Source organism: Gavialis gangeticus, unplaced genomic scaffold (assembly GCF_001723915.1).
Source record: "Gavialis gangeticus isolate Ggan-Ray unplaced genomic scaffold, GavGan_comp1, whole genome shotgun sequence".
Taxonomy (NCBI): domain Eukaryota; kingdom Metazoa; phylum Chordata; order Crocodylia; family Gavialidae; genus Gavialis; species Gavialis gangeticus.
Window position 1 is genome coordinate 57135247 of NW_017729034.1, and position 7060 is coordinate 57142306.

The 7060-nt window shown below is 42.9% G+C and overlaps 1 protein-coding gene across 1 annotated transcript in view; it reads left to right on the forward strand.

Annotated features, from left to right (window-relative positions):
- The window catches only part of GALNT2 (polypeptide N-acetylgalactosaminyltransferase 2), a 204983-nt gene that overhangs the window by 1072 nt on the left and 196851 nt on the right, over positions 1-7060 (forward strand). The window lies entirely within an intron of this gene.

A 7060-nucleotide genomic window follows, 5' to 3' on the forward strand; every position in this document is an offset into this window, starting at 1 on the left:
CCCCCCGTCCCTCTGCCGCTGCGCTGCTGTGTCTCTTGTGGGCAGCTGCGGAAAGCTATTCTCATCCCCCCCTCCCCAATTTGTCCACCCAGAGAGCGCCCCCGCGGGCTTCAGCTTGCCCACAGACCCCGCGGGGCTCTCGGTGCCGCTCAGCTGCTCCCTGGCTTCTACTTGCAGTGCGGCCACACACCTCTCCGGGGCTTGTAGCACCAGGGATAGGACGGGCAGCGAGCGGTTCCCAAACTCAGACAGGCATATTGTGCAGTGTCCATGTAAAATGGTTCGCCCTGAAGTACCACTAGCACGTTTTTCAGTTCAACCTGCAGCACCACCTGGAAAATTTTGTCATGTCAAGTAATTATAATAAATCTGTCAAAGTGCACCACTGACAGGTTGCCTGCGTACCCCTGGTGATACCTTAACCACAGATTGGGAACCGCTGGGATGGGGCTTTCCTCACAGCTGGGGCCCCTCTGCCTTTCCTCTTGGGGGTTTGGTAGTTTGGTGCAGAAACCCTTTCCTAGCGGCACAGATGTCTGAAAGGAGTCTTTTGGTGTGTGGGGGCGCTTGGCCAGCCCCAAAGATACATGGGTGTTGTCCCGCCATGGCCAAGCATGTGGTTGTCCCCGGGTCATCCCGTAGATTTTTCTTGTGAGGTTTTTAAAACAACACGTTTAATTTTTGGCAGGATAAATTAGCAGGCCCTTATAACCCAACAGGGTTTAATTTTAAGGCCAGGGATGCCAGAAAGCTTTGACTCTAAACATTGTGCCTTTGGTGTAGTGAAAGGGTTCAAATGTTCATTGGCTTGTAATTCCTCTTGCGTGCCTCCAAAATGGGGAGGGGGAAGGGAGGGTTTGGTGGTGTGAAGGATGAGATGACTTCAGTAATATTGTTTCACTAAAGAATTGGTATCTGTTTGGGGCTGAACCTTAATGTACCTTGACAGTAGTGTCTAGTAAGATGGGATTTTATTGCCCCTTTTCAGTTCAGTTCCTAGAAATAGAGATGTATTCTAGAGGTGTTTTGAGGTCCAGACCTTGTAGTCAGTCCTTGTTGTAAGCAGGGATTATTTCCACCAATAAGTCTGTAGAACTGAGCTCTGTATCTGTTTGCAAATGGCTCAGTGCTTTGCTGTGCTTTATCTTTCACATTTTGAAAGGAATATGCTGTACATCAACTTGGAGGAAACCATTGCATTTACTGTTACATGCTTACTGTTTAGTTAAACGTCAAACTCATTTAAGTGGATATTGTGCATTTATCAGAAATGGGTCTGGCATGAGATGCAATTAAGACTTTGGTCTGAATGCGCTTTGAAGGTTACACTACTGTATTTTGTATGTAAAAACTGACTTGGACAACTGATATATAATGAGGTAAGAGAAGGTTAGGTAGGACTAAAATTTTTGTTCTTGGGAAGCTTGTACAAAGAAAAATTATTTTGACGCTTAGCAATTATAATACTTTTTTATCAGTTAGATCTTGATATGCTTTACTTAGGAAGTTGGCTTTATCATCTATGAAATTCTTTGAAATCTATGAAATCTCATTTTATAGTTGGGGAAACCTAAGGTATAAGCAGAATGACCTGCCCAAAGTTACCCAGCAGTCCAGTGGCAGAACAGGAAGAAAAACCTAGGTTTTATGAAAGCTCTGGGCACTGATCTGGGACAGCATCCACACTGCTGCGTAAGAATGGTATTACTGACAGGGAAAGGGGGGGTGAGTCTTGTCTCAACACTTGAAAAGCAGTTGTTGTTCTATACAAAATTTTCTAAACTTTACAGGTCAGCACAATTAGGAGTTTGAGCAAGAGGAATTAAAGACTGAGAGGAGTTTCAGCAACATAGCTAGAGGTTTAGTATGAGACAAAAGTGTAGGCATCTAAAGTAATTGCCTGTCTGTGAGGAAATGGGTACTTTGACCCATAAGAAACAAGTGGTGATATTAACAATTATACTTGCATTGGGATTTAGTACTATTTTCTCTCAGTGAAACAAAATTTATCCCAATCTTTGGAATCATTTAGTGAAGATAAATATGGAAATGTGTACATACAATAGCTTTTAAATGCTGAGTAAAAGATTTAGTGATTTGGAGTGCCATACCCTGATATGAAGTAAAAACACAAACTGGCTTAGCTTTATGAATGAAAGTTTTGCTATAGTGAATATCATGGCATACATGACTTGTACTCCTTGATACTTTTCAAGTATTTTTGTCCAGCAAAAGTGCACAAGAGTCACCGGAGTATCAGTTTTAGTAGACTTAAGTCTTTGGTTTGTTCAGTCAAAAATTACGAAAACAGGGAGAGGTTCTTAATTGCATAGGCCTGGTTATACAAAGAACACATGCTTCTATCAGGATGATGTCATGTACCACTTCAGGGCATAGTCTAGATTTTCTGAATTTTTTCTGGTATAGCTTCCAGTCCTGCTTGTTGGTTGATTTCGTCAGTTTCCATTAAGTTAGTAGGTGCCAACTTCTGTGCAAATTTGGGCCCCGTGCTGGGGAACAAGGCTGTAGTTTTTTCTCCCTTATTCGAGTTGTCTGGCACTGATATGTATTTTTGTCCCTTGGGTTCTCCACTTTCAGCCTTTTGAATTTAAGTCTACAAAAGAATGACGCTGATGCTGAGTGCTGGAGGTCCCAACCTTTAGGCAGCTTGCTATTGTAGTGCAATCCACAGTCCTGTATTAGATGCTTAGGCTCCCAGCATATGGGAGGAGTTGGGTGCCTCAGAATGGGAATTAGAAAAAAAACAGTCTGTTGAGTGGGAGCCATGTAAACTAGTAAATACATGCCAAGGACATTGGTATACAGTGTCTACCGGTTGCTAGGATCTTGCTTAATGGAATCAGTCAGAGAACATAATCAAAACCCCCAAAGCCTGGTACTGTGTGATTTTTTTTTTGGGGGGGGGGGGTTTTGTTTGTTTGGTTGTTTTTTTTCCCTCTGATGCTTATTAGCATCTCTCTCTCTCTCTAAAATCAGCCAACTTAATACTGGAGTCAAAATCTTTATCCATAATCTATGCTGAATAAGGTTTTCCCTCCCCCTCTGTCTGGCTATTAGTCTCAACGAGTAAAATACAACAAGCTTTGGAAACTGTGCAGTTTCTTGACAAGACTCTGCTTGGGTGTTTTTCTTTACTGTCACTTATAGAATTGCTGGCTATTAGAATCTAACGCACTTTGCTTAGTTTGATTTTTTTGGTAACTAGTGAATGCTGTATCTCAAATATCATCCCTCACTGGGGTTAAGTCTAATTCTGGGCTGTCTCCCTCCACGTGGGTTTCACAAATCTGAGTCTGCTCCTGAATTGGATGCACAAACATTTTTTTTTTTTCTTTTAAAAACAGGATTTAGGCCTGTCATTCAGAACACCACCAGAGGAGGTCCTGGCCTTCTTTACACAATAGCTCCATGGTTAAAACAATCAGCATGAAGTCAGAGACTTAGGTTCAAGCCCCTCCTGCCTGAGGGTTTTCATACTCAAAGCTCTTGCCTCCCAGGAGAAAGTTTTCAGCCCCAGATTATAGACTGGGTGAGGGCCTGTCTGTCCTTTCTTTTAAAGCTGTTCCATGCAAACTGGAGCAGCTTGAAAGATTCAGAAAATGTGAGCATGTCTCTGGCCTAGTAGTTACAGCATTTGTCTGGGGAGGTAAATGTGGGTTTTGGTTTCTGTTCCATTGACAGTTTACACACTTTACTACTAACAGTTGGGAGCAAGCACTGGAATCCAGGTCTCTACCCAACAGGCAATAAAATCCTGTTTTTTTTTCTCTCTCTCTTTTTCTCTGGCCCAATGCATCTTTAATTATTTGATGAAATGTGGAATGACTTTAATAGGAGAGATTAAGAGCCTCCCCCACCACAGAAGAGCTTGATGGTGAAGTTGCTCTTCTGGGAGCTGAGCGATTTTTTTTTTTTTTTTTTAGGTTCCAGTCCTAAGGCGGAGGAGGAAATTGAATTTAGGCCTCTTGCATCCACTGAACTACTGGATAAAAGGAGGCACCACCTGTCTTTGTGTAGAATCTAATCTGCTAGACATACTCAGAGACTGCCTACCAGATTGTGCCCTGAAGCTTAATAGGCAGAAGAATGCCTGATTTTGGATCCTGACATGCTTTAGGCTTGAGCTTAGTGCAGAGCTACTTAACACTGTCAAGAATAGACCACTTCTGAGCCTGGGCAGATGCAGACCTTTAAGCATCAACAAAAATTCAGTGTTGAAAACTGAAGTGTCCAGGGTCTTTTGCTGGCTTCAGGCTTAGGTAGAAGTTGAGCAAAGGTTTTGAGGATCTCAGTTTTGGATTGAAGTGCCTGAGTTCTATTTTTCTCAGGATTTTTGTCCCTAAGTCTCATTGTCCAGCTAGACTTTGTTTCTTAAGCTGCCTTTTAAAAAAATATGTGCAACTGTGTAGCATAGCCTTGGTTGATTCTGTATATGGGGGAGAGAACTGTAAAAAGGCTTTTCCTCAAATTTTATTTATTTCCATTGCTCCTTCTTTGCCTTCAGGGAATGAAGCAGTCAGTGATGGGTTCAGTGGATCAGAATGTCCTCCTTAGAAATATCGAAGAGGTCGTTGTCTTTTTAATTTCAAACATCTTTGGCAATTGGGGCACAAGACCAAAGCCAACTCTTAGCAATTAGGATTAGGAAACCAACTCATGATATCTAAAACTTGGTAGCTGCTGCTTAAAATATGAAAAAAACCACAGAACCTGTTGTTTGTTTGTTTGTTTGTTTTTTACTGTATTCATTTATTTTATTTAGTACATTTTGTGGCCCTGGTGGATTGAAGGAATTGGAGGAATTCAGAATTATAATTTAGTTTAGCCACAAGGAGGCAGGCTACTCCTTTGCTTCTGGCTGTGTTACTCTGTATACAGAGTTCTTTTTCTATATTTTTTCCCTCTATTTTTAGAGCAGACTTGATAGGTTTGCTTATTATGGAGTAAGCTGGAAAGGAGTGAATCCAAATGAGAGAGTCAATGCCTTGACTCAGGAGGGCATCATTCATTAAAAGTAAATTGAGCTGAAGAGTGTGTAGGGACAAGGTTGCTTCCTTGAGGACAGGACTTTGGTATAGCTCCCATTGGCAAATGTAACATAAGAAGGATTTCTCTTTTCTTTTCTTTTTTTTTTCTCTTTCTTTGAATCGGGGCATTACATGAAATAGAGTTAAATGAGGCATTTATGACAGCAGTTGAAGAGAACAAGAGCTACATATCCATACTATGTACTTCAATTTAATTTTTGTAGGTTTAAATGGAAGCGAAAGGAAATGCATTTTCATATCTTAGTGATTTAGAAACTTACTTGTTATTAACTTAATTTTGTAATAACAGAAGAGTATGTAGTTATGTAACTGACAGAAAATTAACGCTAGTTGATTGTCCGTACATTCTTAGAACATAGGAAGTAAGGTATGTGGAGGTGCTGTGCTTCTTGGGGACACATTTTTTTTTTCTCTCTCTCTCTTTTCCTGTTAGGGGGGTGGAACTGCAGGCAGTCTCAGCTGTTGTTTTAATGTGGAGGATATCTCTTCCCTGCCTTGCCCATCTCGCAGCTTGAAGGTTGTGAATATACAGCCACTCTAAATATCTCGTAAATTAGTGTTTCCCAAACTTCCGATACCTGAGGCATACTCCCCCTCCCACCCTGATTAAAATTGGTGAGGTACTTTTTTTCCCCCTGAATTTTATGGCAGTCCAGTAGAAAAGTCACCAAGAGATCTAAATTGAGAAAACATATGGAGGGGGGCCTTGAGGCTAAAAGATTAAAAAAATTAATGATCTAGCTGGTGCCACTTAAGGGTGAGGGCCTTATGCTGCTGTGCCCTGCTCTTTCCACTGTCTGTACCTTCCCAGCCCCTGCTCTGTACTTTGGGCAAAGACAGCCCCCATTGCTAAGGCAGCTTCTGCAGGGTTTCACATGCTGGCAACCACCCTGTGGCCCCTGTTGCTGGCCCCAGGAGCACAGGAGGAGTAGAGGCAATGGGGCAGGCTGCACAGCACACTTGCTTGCAGCTGAATGCACTGCTGGGAGTGGGAGTGTGAGGGTGGTAGGGGGAGGGGAAATGGCACAGGGCCTGCCTGGGGACAGGGAAGGGCAGGAGACAGCAGAAGCAGCAGTGGCAGTACCTGTTAGAGCACTCACAGGTGCTGCTGGTGTAGCTGGAGCAGGGTGCTGGATGGGGAAGGAGGCATTTACCCCTAATAGGATCTCACAGCACACTTCCATCACTCTCATGGCACATCCTTTGGGAATCATTGTCTTAAATTATTAAAACACAGAATCATAGAAAAATAGGGCTAGAAGGGACTTTAGGAGATCGTCTAGTCAACCCACCAAGGCAGGATCATTCAATTCCAAACCATTCCAGACAAGTCTAACTTATTCCTAAAGCTACACAATCAACCCTGTCAAAAACACCAAGAGCACCTAACCTCTTGCAGGTAGAGCTAGGGGATGAGAGCTGTGATTGTCCTGTCACTGTAAGCATTGTTAAAATATACTCGAGATGCAAGGAAGAAAATTATGCCCCTGACCACAGAGAAAGGCAAAACCCCACACAGTCTGTACCAATCTGATCACAGAATAAACTTCCTTCTAGATTCCAGATGTAGTGATTGGTCTGATGACCCTGAGCAGAGGGGCAAGACCCTCTAACCAGGGAGCTCTAGGTTTTAATCCCAGCAGGAGAAATGGCACACCCTAGTCAATCTTAGCCACTGGCATCCTTAGCTGCAGCCAACACCCAGTGCTTTTTAACAGCCAGAACCCTTATCACCCCCCTGATCCTGACATCTGTAGCAACAGGTTGGAGGAGAAGGTGGGGGGAATTCCTTCCCAGCTTCATGTGGCAACCAGGAAAAAAACCCATAAGCATGGGAAAAACCAAACACCCCCCATTCTACTCTGCAGTCTGAGGACAGCTAGCATAGGGGTGGGCAAAATATAGCCCATGGGCCGGATCCAGCCCACGAGGCCATTCTATCTGGCCCATGGGGCCTCAAAAAAAAAAAAAAAAAAAATGTAAAAAATTAA